Source organism: Carassius auratus, chromosome 42, assembly GCF_003368295.1.
Source record: "Carassius auratus strain Wakin chromosome 42, ASM336829v1, whole genome shotgun sequence".
In the NCBI taxonomy this organism is placed as follows: domain Eukaryota; kingdom Metazoa; phylum Chordata; class Actinopteri; order Cypriniformes; family Cyprinidae; genus Carassius; species Carassius auratus.
In genome coordinates, this window is record NC_039284.1 from 1,063,449 (window position 1) to 1,082,032 (window position 18,584).

The following is an 18,584-nucleotide window of genomic DNA, read 5'->3' on the forward strand; positions in this document are numbered from 1 at the left end:
CTATCGTTTAACTGTTGCTGAGAGATTGATAAACACTTTTGTATTTTCCCATATTGATTACTGTAATGCCTTGTTAGCTGGCGTGTCAAAAGCTACCTAAAACAAGAATGCAGGTCTTACAAAATTCGGCTGCCAGAATCCTTAATAGAACTAATATACATGATCATATTTCTCCCGTTTTGGAGTCTTTGCACTGGCTTCCCTTTAGGTTTAGGGTGGACTTCAAAATTCTGATGCTTACTTACAAGGCACTGTATGGTTTAGCACCTCAATACTGCACCAAGCTTTTAACTCCATATACTCCAAAACGTGATCTTCGTTCTTCGGAATCTGGTCTTTTAACTGTTCCTTCAACTCGTTTAAAATCAATGGGAGACAGGGCTTTTTCTTCATTAGCTCCAAAACTTTGGAATTCTCTACCGATTGAGATTAGGCAAGCTAAATCTTTTGGTATTTTTAAATCACAGCTTAAAACTCATTTTTTAGGTTTGCTTTTAATTGATCTATTGTCTTTTATGTTTATTTTACAGTGTATTACGTCTTTTTGTGTGCTGTATTTTCTTTCTTCTTTGTTGTTTTAATTGTTTCTGTACAATTATATATATATATAGTGTGTGTATGTGTGTGTGTTTAAACAACACAGAAAATACAATAACAGAATATACATAAAGTATTCAAGCACTCAAAAATCCTATAAAGAAACCACAGCTCAGTCTGCTCAAGCCCGGGGAATTGCTGTTGCAAGGAAATGCTGTTGAATGCAAGTAATTTCACAAGATTTTGGTGCAATTGTTTTTCCACAATTCATTGCTGTGAATTGGCCTGTGGGCTGAGTCGAATGGGACACACTCCAAAAAAAAAAAATCTGGTTATTGATCAAATACTCCACACAGTGTAGTCTTTAAATCTACATTGGCCAACGTAACACCCAGTTATAATGCTGTTTGAATGTCACTGATGAAACAATTATTAACTCTTTTGTTGTTTTTCACTCTATTTAGTCATCAGGGGCCCATTTTAGAAAATAGATTAAATGAAAACTCTGAGTATGTTAACCCTGAAATGAGGGAAACTCTGGTTGGGAGCAAGTCATAGGCGGGTAATGTCAGAGACCAGGAAGCATAAAAGCACGAGCGGCGAAGCTGGCAGCCAGCCTTCTGTTTTCAGCAAGCACTCTGTGTGTGTGTGTGTCAGTCTCTATCTATTTGTGAGTTTTATTTAGTGTCGTTTGTCCACTGATAAACTCCATTTGTCAAAGCTTCAATCAAGAGAAGTTTTGGGCGAGAGCAGGCAGCGTTCAGGCTGAGTGTTTTCCCTGCCAGCAAAAAAAAAAAAAAAAGGGTAGGGACACATGCAGCTCATGTTGTCTGCTTGAGAGTGAAGCATGCAGTGTCAGCTCTCAAAGGAGTTGACAGCTGCGATGCAAGCGTTTTGCTTCACTCTCAGAAGGCTCTCTTTGAGGAGGGAGCCTTCACTGGCATTTCTCGTGGTACCAGCCCCGCTTTCGCCGAGGCAGAGCAGTGGTGGTGCTCGCAGATTTTTCTTTCGGATTCGCTAGAAGGAATGTAGACGAGCAAGTCCCTATCTTCTTCCTTAACCACCAGATCAGGCAGCCACTCTTTGGGATTTGGAAGCCAGCGTTTATGTTACTTTTTTCTCCCTGGTGAAAGGACACAATGCGCTGCCTGCCTTTCTCAAAGGAGATTGATGTGGAAGGGGTCAATGAGCTCGTCATTTGCACAAGCACCAGTTACACAAGCATATTATGTTGAATATTATAATGGAGATTGATGTTGTTTGTGTGACTAAGTGGCAAAAAAAAGAAAGAAAAAGACATGCGTGCTGCTAAGGCAATGCGTGTATTAAATTGTTTCGTTTTGATGTGAGTTTTTCTACACCAGACCGTGTTGACTCACCTAGTTGTTGACTACATTTAATTCTGAGAAATAAAATGACATATTTATCTGACTATGTGAAGTTAGATGTACAGGGGCTCTAGGGATGTAATTTATTGTGTGAGAACATGTGTTTACCTCTCTTCCTCTGAGGAAGTTGAGGCAGTCAGGGGCTGCTGGGCGGAGCAGTCCTAACCGTGTACCTGCCCCTTTTGCCGGGGGTGTCACTTTTGTACTCCGCAGACGCTAGAGTCAGAGTGGCCCTCCCAGGCTGAAGGCTTCTAGTAGAAGGCGGTCCTATGGACCATCGTTTTCGCTGGATAGCCTTCGTCATAACGTCCTGATGCCTAAGGCCTAGGACTTTTTGAGGGCCAGCTCCCTCTGGGGAAGAGCGGTGTACAACGCATTACATGGTGCCCATGTCTCCTCAGTGCCCTCAGGAGATCGATCTGCCAACCCTGCCGGTGTTCCAGGGAGCAGCTGTCTCTGGCGAGCCCTTCTCTCAGTTACCGCCCGGAAATGTAGAGGTGCTAAGAGGCTTGTGACCTCCTGGGAGGTTTCCAGAGCAGCTAGTTCAGCCATCTCCTGCCGGTGTGCCGCTTCAGGGCTCTGAGCTAACTGCTCTGATGACACCTGAGCATTGCAAGCTGACAGCGATACCCTTACCTTGCGCAGCTGTACCTAAGTGTCCCTGGGACATCAGAGCAGTCAGAGCGCGTCTTCTCAAAAGCTGGACATATAGTGAATAAAAAACGCTCTGCTCTGGACCCCGAAAATGCTGATCGACTTGTTTTCCTGTCCAATAAATTTGTAATGGCCCTAGCCTTTTTGTGCGTTTCATGCCTGCCTAGTGCCGCCTTGAACAGTTGTTTGAAATGGATTGAATCATTATTTAAAATAACCTTGGAGATTTTTGAAATGCCTAAATCATAAATGCAGCCGGGTTGAAGCCTGCAGTGATGTTTTTCTTTTGTTGTGGAAGCCGTCCCCTCTGCATATATATTTTTTCGAAAATATTGCACTCCTGTTGCTGTTTGTTATTCTGCAAGAAACTTACTTTTGTCCGTTATTTGACGTTGAAAAAGGAAACGTCTTTTTTTAGACATGGAAAATCGATTTTACAATCGAGTCAATGAACACTTATGTCTTAAAAATCGAAAATTATTTTTTTCACAAAAGTGACAGCCCTAGTTGACACACTTCATCCTGAAGGTTTACCTGGCGGCCATGGCGACCTACTACGCCCCTCTCGGTGGCCAGTCAGTGGGCAGAAACCCTCTGGTTACATGTTTCTTCCATGGTGCGCTGAGGCGCACAATAATGCGCATTTGATCAGATACAACTGCAGTTACAAATTATGAGATGCTTTATTCAAATGCTTGTCGAAAGAGATGTGTTTTTAATATAGATTTAAACAGAAAGAGTGTGTCTGGACCCTGAAAATTATCAGGAAGACTATTCCAGAGTTTGGGAGCTGTCACATACACACTCACACAGTGTAAAGTGCAGAATGCAATCTTATTTTTAACAAAACTATCCCCACATAACTCATTAGTTAATATCAGTTAACTTATGAACCATAGCTAAAGAGAAAGTGCATTCAGTAAACAATCAAATTACTGTGGCATGTATACTGTTGAACTTCAAACATTTTGCACCACACTAAGAAATCTGAAATGCATAAACATTAACAGGAATTCTGTTTCATAAACATCTAATTATGCATTGAATACCCTTTTGCCATTATTAGAACTTTCTGACTTTTTGTCTCCTTCCACTTCTAGTCTCAGTAACGAACTGGCAGTTTTATTAATCTGCCACTACAGGTCATTTTAGAACGAGGAACAGAGTCAGGTGGAATTTGTTCTGCATTCATGGCAGGTGCAGAATGCTCCTGTGTGTTTTGGGCAGGTGGTATGGGTGTAGAACTGTGCACATTATTCTTACCCAAATCAGTTTCTGTGGGCTCTACCAATTGAAGGTGACGCATGTTACATCTTAACACAGCTCCACTTTGTGTCTGAACAAGATAGGATCATGGCTCCTTTGTTTTCGTCACCACTGTCCCTGATGTGCACCATGCTTTCTCCCCATCCAACTTTAAGAGAACTTGATCTCCTGGGTTTAAGCAGGGAAGCATACAAACCGATTGTCTTTTGTCAAAGAAGTGCTTGTAAGCTGCTTTGGCCTTTTTGTCCTTTTCCAATACCCGCTCAAAGCTGATATGGCGTGGACGCATAGTCTTCTCAAGGACAGGCAGTGTAGTGTGAATTTGTCATCCCAACATCAGCTGAGCAGGGCTTGCACCAGTGGCAGTAATTGGAGTGGCTCTGTAACTCAAAATTGCCAACTGAGGGTCAGGTTGACATAAGATATGTTTCGCTGACTTGACAGCCCCCTCAACAGTCCCATTTGACTGTGGGAAGTGTGGGCTGCTAGTAACATGTTGGATGCCCCAGCTCTTACAAAACTCTGCAAAGTCCATACTGCTGAACTGGTTACCATTATCTGAGTGTAACTCACGCTGAATCCCCCACCTAATGAACATCCCTTTTAGCATAGTGATCACACTGCGGCTGCTAGTAAGGCTTAAATGTGCAAGTTCAATTTCTCTAGAATAGTAATCCACAACCACTAAATAGTTCTTTCCACCATATTCACACAGATCCACTCCTATGGTGTGCCAAAGACTGGGAGGAAGTGGAGTGGTAATGAGGGGCTCTTTCCTCTGAGTAGGTCTGTGCTCGTGACAGAAGGCATATTGAGATATTGTCGTCTGAAGATCTTTTCCGATGCCAGGCCACCAAACTGACATTTTGGCCCGTTCTCTGCATTTATTTAGTCCTAGGTGACCCTCATGCAATCGAACAAGAATCTCTCGCTGTTGTGCAGTAGGAATCACAATCCTGTCACCATGTAAAAGCAGACCCTCGGCCCTAGACAATGATGCCCATTCTGCATGGTAAGCCTTAAGCTCCGACGGCACATGGGGTGGCCAGCCTTCATTAACAAAATGCATTACTTACCTCATAGTAGGGTCCTTGGATGTGGCCTCATGAATGGCATCCAGCTTTGCCTCTGATATTGGCTTTGTTTTAATCACAGCCTCCACATAAGCACGGACATCTCCTTCAGTATCAGGAACTCCTGCTCCAGTTAAGGGGTTGCGCGGCAGCGCATCGGCCACAACTAGTGATTTGCCTGGGACATGTACTGCTTTAACATTGAAACGCATCAGGCGCATCAGCAGACGTTGACAGCGCAGAGGTGTTTTGTCCAGATCATAAGTGTTAATCAGGGGGACCAATGGCTTATGGTCCGTTTGCAGTGTAAACTCAGAAAGACCCAGCAAATAACACGCAAGCCGCTCAGATGCCTAGACGACAGCGAGACATTATTTTTCGATTTGAGAGTATTTTAACTCAGCACTTGACAGGGTTCTGGACCAGAAAGCCACCGGAAGTAGTTTGTCATCATGGATTTGCAGCAGAGTGGTGCCCAGTCCGAAACTGCTGGCATCTGCGGACACAATGGTAGGTTTTGTGACGTCATAGAAAGCTAAAACCGGAGCTGAAGACAGCATTGTCTTTATGTTGTTAAAGGCCTGCTGTTGTTGTGTGTCCCACAGCCATGCGGAATCTTTCTTTAACAGTTCATTGAGTGGGTGCAGCACCGTCGACAAGTCTGGAAGAAACTTTCCAAGGTAATTGACCATACCTAATACCAGTTTGAGTGAGGTCTTTGGGGCATGGCAGGTCTGTAATTGCTTTCACCTTGTCTGGATCAGGTTTTACTCCATTCCCACTAATGTGTCCAAAGAAAACAAGTTGTTTCTTACTAAAATGACATGTGTCTTTGTTGAGCTTTAATCCAGATCTATATATCTTGTCTGTAAAACTGCCTCTAGATTCTTATCACGTGTCTCTTGGTCTCTGCCATACAACAGAACATCGTCCATGACTACTACACAGCCCTCATGTCCCTCCAGTAGCTTGGTAATTTCCCCCTGGAAGATTTCTGGAGCGGATGTAATTCCAAAGGGAAATCTCTGGAAACAAAATCTGCCTCTTGGAGTGATAAATGTTGTGAGTATTGAACTACTGTAATCCAACGGGATTTGCCAGAAACCTGAGGAAGCGTCCAGTGTTGAGAAAACTTTAGCTCCTGTCAGTTTTACGGCAACATCCTCCAAAGTGGGCAGTATTAATTTTTCCCTCTTCACGGCTTTGTTGAGGCTCTTCAAATCTACACATATTCTGACTTTCCCATTTTTCTTAACTACTGGGACCATTGGGGCACACCAATCTGTAGGCTGAGTGACTTCTCGTATTATCTGCATAGACTGCATCCTCTGTAGCTCTTCATCTTCTTTTTGCATTGAGGGAAAGGGCACCCTCCTTGGTGTAGCTAAGCTATAGGGTTGTACACAGTGCAGCCGCTCCCACCACGCGCATCACGCACTGTGCGTAGGGCACCAAGTGCTGAGGGGGCACCAAAAATAGCCTAATTATTTTTTAATTATTATTTCATTAGCCTATATAAATATTAGCCACATTTTAGCCATGTACATGTGACAAAAAAGGAGGAACAAGAAAGATATTTAACGGTGGACAGAAACGGAGTAACTTTACTTCGTTACTGTACTTAAGTACATTTTTCAAGTATCTGTACTTTACTGGAGTAGTTTTATTTAGGGTAACTTTTACTTTTACTTCACTACATTCCAAAGCATAAGATAGTACTTTTAACTTCACGACATTTAAAAAAACATATCGTTACTCCCTATAATATATCACGTGCTCCGACACGCAGAAGCGGTGTCTAATTCATCATGAACGAACTGAGTCTTTTCAAAATAAACTTTTAATTCGGATCACAAATCGCACCAAACGATTCGTTTACGAATTATAGAATCATCCGATTGCAGCTCTGGAGTTGCAGTTCTGGAGTCAACCACTCACTGATTCGAACCGTTTAGTGCGAGTCAGTAAGAACTGGGAGGTCTTGTGAGCGCGCATGCATTCTGATGTTGCTAAAAGTAAGTTATTAATGTCAAAATTTAGGACTAATTATTGTAACTGAAAATCATATTTAGGTCAAAATTGTCAGTTGTTTGGGAACTAAATCCGCTGTAAAGAGGGATCTGTTTAAACCCACTGAAATGCTCGAGTGCAGACGATGCAGACACATCAATCAGCGTCTCTGTGTTTTAGGTAAAAAAAAAAAAACACCATTAAACTAACACAGATTAAATAAAATAACTTGTGCATGTTCAAATTCCCCGCTGCCGTAATATTAACAGTTTTATTAAAATGCCATGTCCTATGTGACGTCTGTTTTTATATTGTTTATCAACAGTAACGTTATATTGTTTGGATTAACTAGACGAGTAGACAGACATGAATGTTTATTCATAACCATACTGAAAATAAGTAAATATTGTTAGCTGATGCTAACTGTCTAGCTAACAAGCTTGCTGGTGCTAACTTGAGGTAATTTTTATAATGTCCAAATATAAAAAATATAAGATATATATATATACAAAAATATATCTTGACTCCATATAGTGGTTATTATGGAAAAAAATCCCAGGTATTTTGAGCAGTAGGATTATTAAAAAAATATGTGCTAATATAAAATTAAATTAAGTAGCCTATATAAAATTGCAAACATCTATCCTTTCAGTACTTTTTTACTTAAGTACATAAAAAATTTAGTACTTTTGTACTTTCACTTGAGTAAAATTGAAAAAGGAGTACTTTTACTTTTACTGGAGTAATATTTTACTATACGTATCTGTACTTTTACTGAAGTACTTGATTTGTGTACTTCGTCCATCACTGATATTTAATAATTGCTCTAGTCTAGTCTAGAAAGTGCACCCCCCGTTCCGGATGGTCCGTTCCGGTTGTTCGCGTGGGCGAACGTTTTTTAATTTTTTTGGGGGTCGGGGTGAGGGGGCATCATAAAGGAATTATGCTTAGGGCACCAAAATGGCTAGCAGCGGCACTGGTTGTAAATCTGGCTTAAGTTCAATTTTATTGGTTTACAGTTCAGACAGCCAATTTCTCCAAAAAGTTCGGCATGAATGTGATCTGCTCTGGCTACTAATCTCATAGCACAGGCTGCACTTCTGCTGAGAAGGTTGTGTGTATAACGTCCATCCACTACATAAATCCAAAACTTGTGTTTCTTTTAGTCTTAGGTAAGAATTTTCCTATCGTTTCCACATTGCCACCAGGACTGTTAAGCTGTATTTCCCTTTTGATCAACGGGGGGCGCTAAGGGAGCCCTTGGTATGTATCCTTGGAAATAATTGTGATGTCAGCCCCTGTGTCTACCAGCCAATCAGACTCTGAATCACTTTTCTCAATGCTGCCAAGAAAATATGCCTCACTGTCATCCTCTTCTTTATATTGCAAATGTACAGCTCTCACAGCCTTGCTTTGACAGGCAGGAGCAAAGTGTCAGAGTTTCCTGCATTTACGGCATTGTTTATTATAAGCGGGGCCTATGACATCTATTGCAGTGTGAACACATTTTCTCTTCTGTCTGCTTATCACTTTGCTGTCCTTTATTGTTTGTTCTCTTACCAGCAGGCACGTGCACAGGTAGGGCTCAACCTGTGCAGAGCACATGCCCTTTTTGCCCTTACACTCTGAAGTGCCCTTTTTTTGGTGGTGTTTTTTTTTATTTTTTTTTTATTTTTATTTTTTTATCAATGCTATTGGTCACCCTTTACACCTGTCTGTCTGTTTTACCAAATTAAAGTTCTTAAAACAAGCTTGTGTAAGTCTTATTGGATCCTCAAGCTGTCAGTAAGCTGATAACTCCGCCCCCTCTATATTCATTGAATCAACTGAAGTTCCACAGCAGCCGCACAGTAGACAACAGCTGAGCTGAACAAAGTTTTGCGAAGGGTAAATAAATATCTTGTTGTTTGAATAAGTACTACTAAACACTGTCTATAAAAGCTCATATTTTATTTATTTGATGTCTGACTGACTCACTGACTGAGACATGTGGGACGTCGCCTGAGAGAGAGGGCTAGCATTTGCCATCTAGTCATAGCCAACACTTAAATAGCCTGTGCATACAGTAGCATTTCATCTTTTATAAAATGCAATTTTGGCCAAATGCATTTTACCACAGGAAAAACTGAGCGCTCCGTCCATATAGCTAAAAAAAACTAGTTTGTAAACTAGATGAAAATGTAATGTGATCCCGGCAGCGGCAGGTGCCGTCGCCGTTTTAATGACGGACAGAAAAAAAAAATCACATTTGCACACATTCGCTGGTCAAAAACGATATATTGATAAGTAATACAACAACATATAATTTGTTTTTACAATCGGGAAATCATAACAGGTGCGCCCCCGCGCTGTTTCGTACTGGAACTTACACAAAGCGCAAGTGATCCTCTTCACCTAGATAACATATTTCTAAGAAATTTCTTCTTTGATTTATGATTGCTGATACACTTAATTTATTAACATTTAGCCTAATCATGTTATGGTATACTCTCTGTATACTCTCTGTATAAAATGTTATAAAACATGGTTTTACTACAGTAATGTAGTAGTAACTAAAAAAAAAATTTCAGAAGATCACTTAAATCTTTATATTTTATCATGCAGAATGTAATTCATGATTCATGCCAAGGCTTCATTTATTTGATCCAAAATACAGCAAAATCAGTAATATTGTGTAATAGTTTTACAATTTTAAATAACTGTTTTCTATTTGAATATTTTCAAATGTAATTTATTTTTGTGATCAAAGCTGAATGTTCAGCATCATTACTCCAGTTCAGTACTCTTCAGTGTCACATGATCCTTCAGAAATGCTTTTCACTGCAACTGTACATTTCACACTATTTTTATTTATTTTTTCATTGCTGGCTTATTTTAGGGAAAGTGTAGTGAATAAGAGACCTTCAAGAGACCAACATCCCTGGTCCACCACAGTATCAAATTTTTGCCAGATACATGGCTCACAGAAGGTTGCTGTTGTATTAGGTTTAAAGAAGCCCTTAAAACCCTGTTTATCTATATTATCTAATATTATTATTATGGATGTTATTAATCGTGAATAAATCTAAAGCTTTTGAGACTATTATTTTGTGTTACTGAATTTGTCATGAAGATGTGACCATTTCTTCCTTTTATGCAGGCTTACTAAATAATCTTAATATTAAAAAAAAGGGGAGGGGGTGCCCTTTTTCAGTTTCAGCACATGCCCCTCAAAAGGTCTGTGCACGGCCCTGCTTACCAGCATTATAGTGAAACATTGACATCGTCGTTTATTTAGTGAAGCGGGTACGACGCACTTCTGACACCATGTCACATACACACTCACACAGTGTATGGCTCTTATCTCTTAAGGTTAATTATGAGCAACAGTTAACACATCCGACACATGTGGAAGTCAGTAAACATCTGCGACACACTCTCCACTCCAGTCGCATCTTGCATTACGTCACACACCCAAATGCCTTATGGGTAATGTAGTACATCCCAACACAGGAGCCAAATGTGAAAAAAACTCTACCTCCTTTAGTGGACTTTGCTGTCTTGCTAACTACCAAAAGTCCAGCATTTTGTGACCTTAGGGAGTTTGATGGATTGTAGTGTGGTATAAGGCTAGTTAGGTAAGTGAAGTGACTTTCAGTCAAGTATGGTGACCCATACTCAGAATTCGTGCTCTACATTTATCCCATCCAAAGTGCACACACACACACACACACACACACACACAGCAGTGAACAGACACAAACCGTGAACACACACCCGGAGCAGTGGGCAGTCATTTATGCTGTGGCGCTCGGGGAGCAGTTAAGTCATGGTATTGCCAGCCTGAGACTCAAACCCACAACCCTAGGGTTAGGAGTCAAACTCTCTAACCACTAGGCCACAACTTCCCCAAAGATACGCAGTAGCTAAACCATTTAGGGCCTTATAGGCATATTTATTTAAATATTGTATATTTAATTGGTAGTTTTCTATATTGGGGATGCAGAGCACATTAGTAAGGTCATTTTATGCAGAGAGGTAACAAAGGTGTGCCCCGCTGATGTACACTTGATAAAATCTTGTGGTGATCTCTAGAAGTAACCAAAGAATTTCCACTGTGGTTGGATGCACTGATGACATGCATATTCCCAAATAGCACCTTCTGAAAATGAAACAGATATGGAATGGAAGGATGCCATATGGAAGTGTAGTCCGAGATATATGCTGTTACCACCACCACAGCTGTTACATGAACACAAATCATGCACAATTTATTTGGCCATCTTTATTTCCTTAAAATACAAACAATAGTTTTTTTTTTTTTTTTTTACTGTTGGATTTTAGTATTCTTCCAATACTTGGTATTATGGAAATCTCCTCTTTGTCTGTTCTTCATTATTTTGTGAGCATTCTTGCTGTTGACTGAGTAGAAGTCAAATGTGTATTACATTAGCCTACTAATTAAAAAATGTAACCGGTTGGATTAGAGAGTCTTTAATTATGTGAAACGATTTGACTATATGAAAAGATTATAGAGTACATGAAAAAAAAAGCTGCTGCACATTGAAATAGATACTGAAATTTATTTAATATATAAAATATTTGTAGAGTCATATAGCCTACACCCATGAACATTATGTGCTTAAAGCTTTAGCTGATTGAATTGTTTTTATACTTCATATTTAGCTGCTGTCACAATCTTCTTGTTTTTTTTTTTTGTTTTGTTTTTTTTTTTGCCCATGGGATACCAAGAAAAATAATATTAGTTCAATAACCTACCTTTCTGTCAGTTTTCACTTCTGTTATAACAGTGATTAGGAATTAAACTTATGCATTAACTCAAAGTATTCAGATGTCTTTTTGTGGGTGCTGTTGGAATGGTAAATCATGATTTCGGAGCTCCATTGATCATGACTTCTCATAGTCATGTTGCACACACTAAACTCTTACTTAAACTCAACTTACTCAGACTTGACTGAACTAACACAATTCAGCTGTTCTGAATCCGAAAACTTAGTTACCCATCTCAGAGTTAATCAACTCAGAGCTCAAGTTTTAACTCAGAGTTGGTTGAACCTCCTTATTGAAACAGGCCCTTGGTCTGTTTAGTTTGTCTGTGCCCCATATTTGGTGTTGCTCCTGTCCTAGTTTAATTAATTGATTCATTAGTGCTCATTACTTAATTCCCATCACCTGTTTGTCATCAGTTGCCTGAATTATTTATACTTCTTTATTCTAGTCTTTGTCTGATAGTACATTTGTATTGGTGTGTGTCAACGCCTCATCGCTGTTGATTATCGTCTTCCTGGATGTTATTTAATGACCCTATCATTGTTTTGTGTGCCTTCTTGGACACAGTCATGACAATTGAAATATTATGCCCATAGTCAGCTAAAATACTGCTGAAATAACGACGAGATCAGCAGCAAAATAAATTAAACCCAGCAACCTCCACGAAAAGCTGGAAAGCAATCCCTGCACAACCTCCCTCTCTCATGACTCGGTGGTGTTCTCCCATGAACCACTCTGGAAGAGAAATCACTATAACATTTGTTTGTGGCTTTCAAGTCCAGCTATCAGTTTCAAGACTACACTGCACTTCTAAATCAAATGTGCAATGGTTAAAATAGTATTTATAGTATAAACATAGTATGGTTTGAAAGTATTTATGAATAATAAAGCTATCAAGTGGAATGTGTCAAAAAAAAGCTAAACATTTCATAGCCAAGGATATTAGAAATATGACCATTTGGTCTAAAATTGTTCTCATTTATTGTCTGCAATAATTCAAAATAAATAAATCATAATGACTTTTGCCATGTCTCTGTCAAAGCTGTTTATGAGAGAAAATTCCAATCTCTTGTTTTTCATTGCAATAATGAATGGAAATTAGATTATATTCTATCATAGATTTCTTCCGGTGTTCTATGTCCTCTCTTGTCCCCATGCCAAAGTGGTGGGAAAGTTCCTTGAAAAACTCTCCAAAAGCAACAAGAGCAGATGAGCTTTCCAGTTGATTTTGTGTTTAGCGAAAACAGCGGGGCTCAGGATCATGGTGACTTCAGCAAATTCATCGCCTGAAAGCCAAAGTCTGGGGTCGCTCATTACTCACAGAACACTTTTTTAAGAGACCAATATATTTGTGTGAAAACAGAACAAAGAGAAAGCTTGTCTGGACTTACGTTGTTTGCACAGAAGCTGTCATTTTAGATTTATCCATACATGATTATGTCTGATGTCTCAATATATATATATATATATATATATATATATATATATATATATATATATATATATATATCATCATGTGCTGTTATTGATGTTTTTCTGACTGTCAGTCATTTTAATATTAGAAAAACAAACTGCTGTCTAATGACTTACGATCAGTTACAGATGTTATAAAATGGCTTTAAGAGGTAATATCTTAATCCTCTGTTTTTATATGTGGGTTTGGCATTGTGTTTTTGTAGGTCTTTTTCCAGGTTGACAGTAAATCTCAAACATTATGACCATTTGAATATGTCCAGTTTTTTGACGACCCCACTTACAGTACACCTTTTAATAGTGACCCATATCCGATATCTGCATTTACACTACAGGGGCTTAACTTGACGTGCCTTAATGCATTAGACAGTGATATAAAAAAACACACTTTGCACACACTATTAATAAAGCATACTTTGTATACAGTAGTTAAGCAGATGAGTCCAGAATATGAATGCAAAGACTTTAATTTATTGACAGAACTCAAAGAAACATTTTTACTGCAATAGACTAGTTTCATTATCACATTACAATCATTCATTAGTACCAATTCTTCACAACAATGATCATATACACAGATCTGCTGTAGACATTACTCCATTCAGTTCCGCACACTGGCGGCCGTGTGCCAGTGGAACGAGGCGGCGCAGTGGGATTGATTCCTGCATGGGGTGGCCGACCGTGTTCAAAATGAGATCTACCTCCTCGAGCTGCCCCCCACACTCAACGGTCATATTGACTTAGCCTTACGAGTTGATGCAAGGATTTATCGCCTGGGTCGTCAGACCAGTCCTACACGCCATACCATCTCTCCGGACAGGAGCCGCTCGAGTGAAGAGAATGCGGTCGGTCCCGTCGACAACCACAAACCCATGCAGGTGGGTAGAGCTCGGCTGTCCCGGAGGGAGAAAGAACGGCGGAGGTCCCAAGGACTATGCCTGTACTGTGGAGGCTCAGGATATACCATCTTCTCCTGCCCGGTAAAAGAGCCAGCCCGGTAGTAAACTTGAGGCTACTATCGGGTGGGATCTCCGCTGGGAAGTCCTCAACCACATCATCGACTATCCTTCGGGTGAAACTGCGGTGGGAGAATCACACTCATGACTATCACGCCCTTCTGGACTCCGGAGCCGAAGGTAATTTCATCGATTCACTCCTTGCACGTCACCTGAACATTCCTGTCCTGGCTGTGTCTCTTCCCATCCATGCCACCGCACTGAACGGCCAGGAACTGACTCACGTCACACACTACACAGAACCCATCACTCTGCTCACCTCTAGAAATCATTGTGAAACCATATCCTTTTTCCTCATGGACTCCCCTGTAGCTCCCATTGTATTAGGTCACCCCTGGTTAATAAAACATAATCCATGAGTGGAGTGGGGTTCCAACACAGTCACATTGTGGAGTGAAAGTTGTCATGAGTCTTGTCTGGTTTCTGCTTGTCCTGTTGTCCCCGTTTCTGTCTTTCAGAAGGAGAACATTGTATTGCCAAATGTGCCCGCAGAGTATCTGGACCTGAAGGAGGTGTTCAGTAAGTCCCGTGCTGCTTCTCTTCCTCCGCATCGTCCTTACGACTGTGCCGTAGATTTAGTGCCAGGTAAGTCTCCGCCTAAAGGCAAGTTATACTCTCTTTCTATTCCTGAGAGGGAGGCCATGGAGAAATACATTTCTGATTCCTTAGCATCTGGGTTCATCCCTCCTTCCTCTTCTCCAGCAGGGGCGGGATTCTTTTTTGTGGGTAAGAAGGATGGTTCTCTGCGACCTTGTATTGATTACCGAGAGCTGAATAACATTACGATAAAGAACACTTATCCGTTACCACTCATGTCTTCAGCTTTCGAGAGGTTACAGGGAACATCCGTAATCACAAAATTGGATTTACGTAATGCTTATCATTTGGTCCGCATCAGGAAGGGGGATGAATGGAAAACCGCCTTTAATACCACCAGAGGGCACTTTGAATACTTTGTGATGCCGTTTGGGCTCTCCAACTCGCCAGGGATTTTCCAAGCACTCGTTAATGACGTGTTGAGAGATATGGTAGATCAGTTTATATATGTTTACCTGGATGACATACTGATTTTTTCTTCATCTCTCCAGGAAGACGTTCAACACGTCACACGAGAGCTCCAGAGGTTACTTGAGAATGGGCTTTTTGTCAAGGCGGAGAAATGCGTATTCCATGCACAGTCTGTTCCCTTCCTAGGGTATATCGTCTCTTCCGAGGGAATACATATGTACCCTGACAAAGTTAAGGCTGTGATAGATTGGCCATCTCTAGATTCCCGTAAGGCCCTACAGCGGTTTCTGGGGTCCGCCAATTTCTATCGGCGTTTCATTTGCAATTTCAGCCAACTAGCCTCAACTCTGACAGCCTTGACCTCTCCCAGTACTCCATTCAGTTGGTCGGACGCAGCTGAGACTGCGTTCACTAACCTCGAAAGCCGCTTCGTTTTGGCTCCCATCCTTGTGGTCCCTGATCCCACACGCAGTTCGTGGTGGAGGTCGACGAGTCAGAGGTGGGGGTAGGAGCAGTGCTGTCTCGGACGATAAGGTACATCCTTGCCCGTTTTTTTCCCCATCGTTTATCTCCTGCTGAACACAATTATGATATTGGTAACAGAGAGTTGTTGGCCGTCAAATTAGTGGCATCACTGGCTGGAAGGGTCAGGGGTTACCTTTCATTGTTTGGACCGATCATAAGAATTTAGAGTAGAGTGGGCACTTTTTTTCGGTCGCTTTGATTTCACTTTATCGCACCACCCTTGTTCGGTGACTCCCGAGTGTATTTTACCTGAGAAATTAGTGGTCACAGCACTCATATGGGAGGTTGAGTTTAAGGTCAAGACGGCCTTACAAGGAGTAACTACTCCACCCGGTTGTCCACCGAACTGTTTAGTTGTGCCGGAGGAGTTAAGGTCCGAAGTCGTCCAGTGGGGTCACTGCTCTAACGTGGCTGTCGCCCAGGGATACATCGAACTAATGGGTTGGTTAAACAATGATTCTGATGGCCACGTATGGCTCGTGACGTCCTCGATTTTGTTTTGGCTTGCTCAGTTTGTGCCAGTGGTAAGTCATCTAACCGACCTCCTGATGGGCTCCTCCAACCGCTGTCTGTCCCTTTGAGACCCTGGTCCCACATCGCACTAGATTTTGTTACCGCCCTCCCGCCCTCTAATGGCATGATGGTCGTTTTGACCGTAGTGGACCGGTTCTCGAAGGCAGCACATTTAATTCCCTTGCCTAAATTACCGACAGCCAAGGAGACAGCGTTCACTGTCCTAGATCACGTCTTTTGGCTTCATGGCCTCCCGGTAGACGTGGTTTCTGACAGGGGATCTCAATTTATATCCTCTTTGGAAAGAGTTTTGTAAATTGCTAGGAGCGTCAGTTAGCTTGTCTTCAGGTTATCATCCCCAAAGTAACGGACAATCTGAGTGAGCCAACCAAGATTTAGAGAGGACGTTGCGATGTTTGGTCTCCAAGAATCCTTCTTCCTGGAGTCAACAACTTTCTATGGTGGAGTACGCTCACAATTCGTTACCAGTGTCAGCTACGGGCCTTTCTCCGTTTCAGTGCAGTTTAGGTTACCAGCCACCAGTCTTTGCCAGTCTGGAATCTGAAGTCGCGGTACCCTCCGCTCACGTGTTTGTCCAGAGGTGCCACTGCACCTGGATCAGAGCCCGCGAGACTCTGCTCCGGATGAGGGAGCACACTAAGGCCCAGGCCGATCGCCACCGGTCAAAGCCTCCCGTTTACGTCGTGGGTCAAAAGGTGTGGCTTTCTACCAGTAACATTCCTCTGCATTCCGTATCTAATAAATTAGCTTCCAAATTTATTGGCCAGTTTACTATCACCAAGATCATTAGTCCGGTGACAGTCCGCCTCAAACTACCTCCAGCGTACAGGAGGATACACCCGGTCTTTCATGTGTTCAAAATTAAACTCGTGTTTTATGCACGTATTAATCCGCCTACTCCGGTTTCCCCGCCACCACGTCTCGTAGATGGGGAACCGACTTATACGGTTAATCGTTTTCTGGACTCGAGACGGAGTGGACAAGGATTCCAGTACCTGGTGGACTGGGAAGGTTACGGTCCGGAGGAGAGGAGTTGGGTACCACTCTCCCTATATATTGGCTTGTCTCACGTCTTGTGTTTGTGAGAACGTTGTTTCATGTTGGTAATTGTCTTTATGCTTCTGTGTTGTTCTGAGTTGGATGTCCATGTCTTCCCCCGGAACCTCATCCACTCTTCACACCTCCACAAGCATCACTACTTACCTTCTTATTCCCCGCATTTCCTGTGCCATCCTCTCCTGCTGCCAACACACAATCACCATCCGGATTACTCACCGTCTCCCCACCATCTTGGATTGTCGTCTTCCCAGCATTGTGTTGTACTCTTGTTTGTTTGTTATATTCTCATTAAATTGTTAACTCGCACTTGTTTCCAGCTCACAGATAGCCCTTTAATTTAACAAGCAAACCAAATTTATACTCTGCTAGTCAACTAGATGCATTTAATCTGTAATAGATATATCTGTATTTTGAGATGTTTCAAAAACATTTGACATCCAATTCACTTTAACAGAAGAATATCAGATCTGTCAGCTTGCATGGCAGGCACAAATGCACGTATCAGATTTATCTCAGATTTATTTCCACATATAAATTAGGTTAAATGAGAATATCGGAATCCATGTGCTTTTTTTCCTGCTTACACATTCACAGGCCATATCTGATCTGTGCAACACGGGAGGAAAAAAAATCTGAAATGGGTCACTTCAACCATGCAGTGTAAATGCGGCCTTAGGTGACTATGTCTTGGAGAAACAAATACAGCAACTAGGTCAGGCAAGACAGAAAGAAGCACAGCCAGACAGACATGAATGCAGTCTCACAAGAAAATGCTGAAACAGCTGCAGTAGAGTCAGGGGGAACTACAAGTGAGATCAGCTTTAAGTAAAACAGAACTGGCATGGCTTCTGGAACAGGCCATGGAATGGCCTCTGGCATGGGAACCTACAAGACAGGTTCACGTGCTGAATCCGGCTTCCTCAAGACTTCAGAAACCACCTTCAGACTCACTAGAATCTTCCAAGCAGGTGTGTTTGAGCTGGTTGGAGCAGAACTTTGCAGGACGTTGGCCCTCCAGGACCAGAATTGGACATACCTGCTATAGATTCAACAAACCCCAGCAACCAACCTCTAAAATAGTCTCCCATAATCATGAAAGCCTTTCATGTTGGATGATGTCAACTTCCTGCTCTCCTTAGCCTACTAGACCCTGCTGGGCTCTTTTTGGGAAGTTCAGCTTTTCACCTGAATAATGCTGTATTCCTCTATCAGAAGGGTGTCAAAAACTGGTCCTGGAGGGCCAGTGTCCTCTAACTTTACCAACATACTTG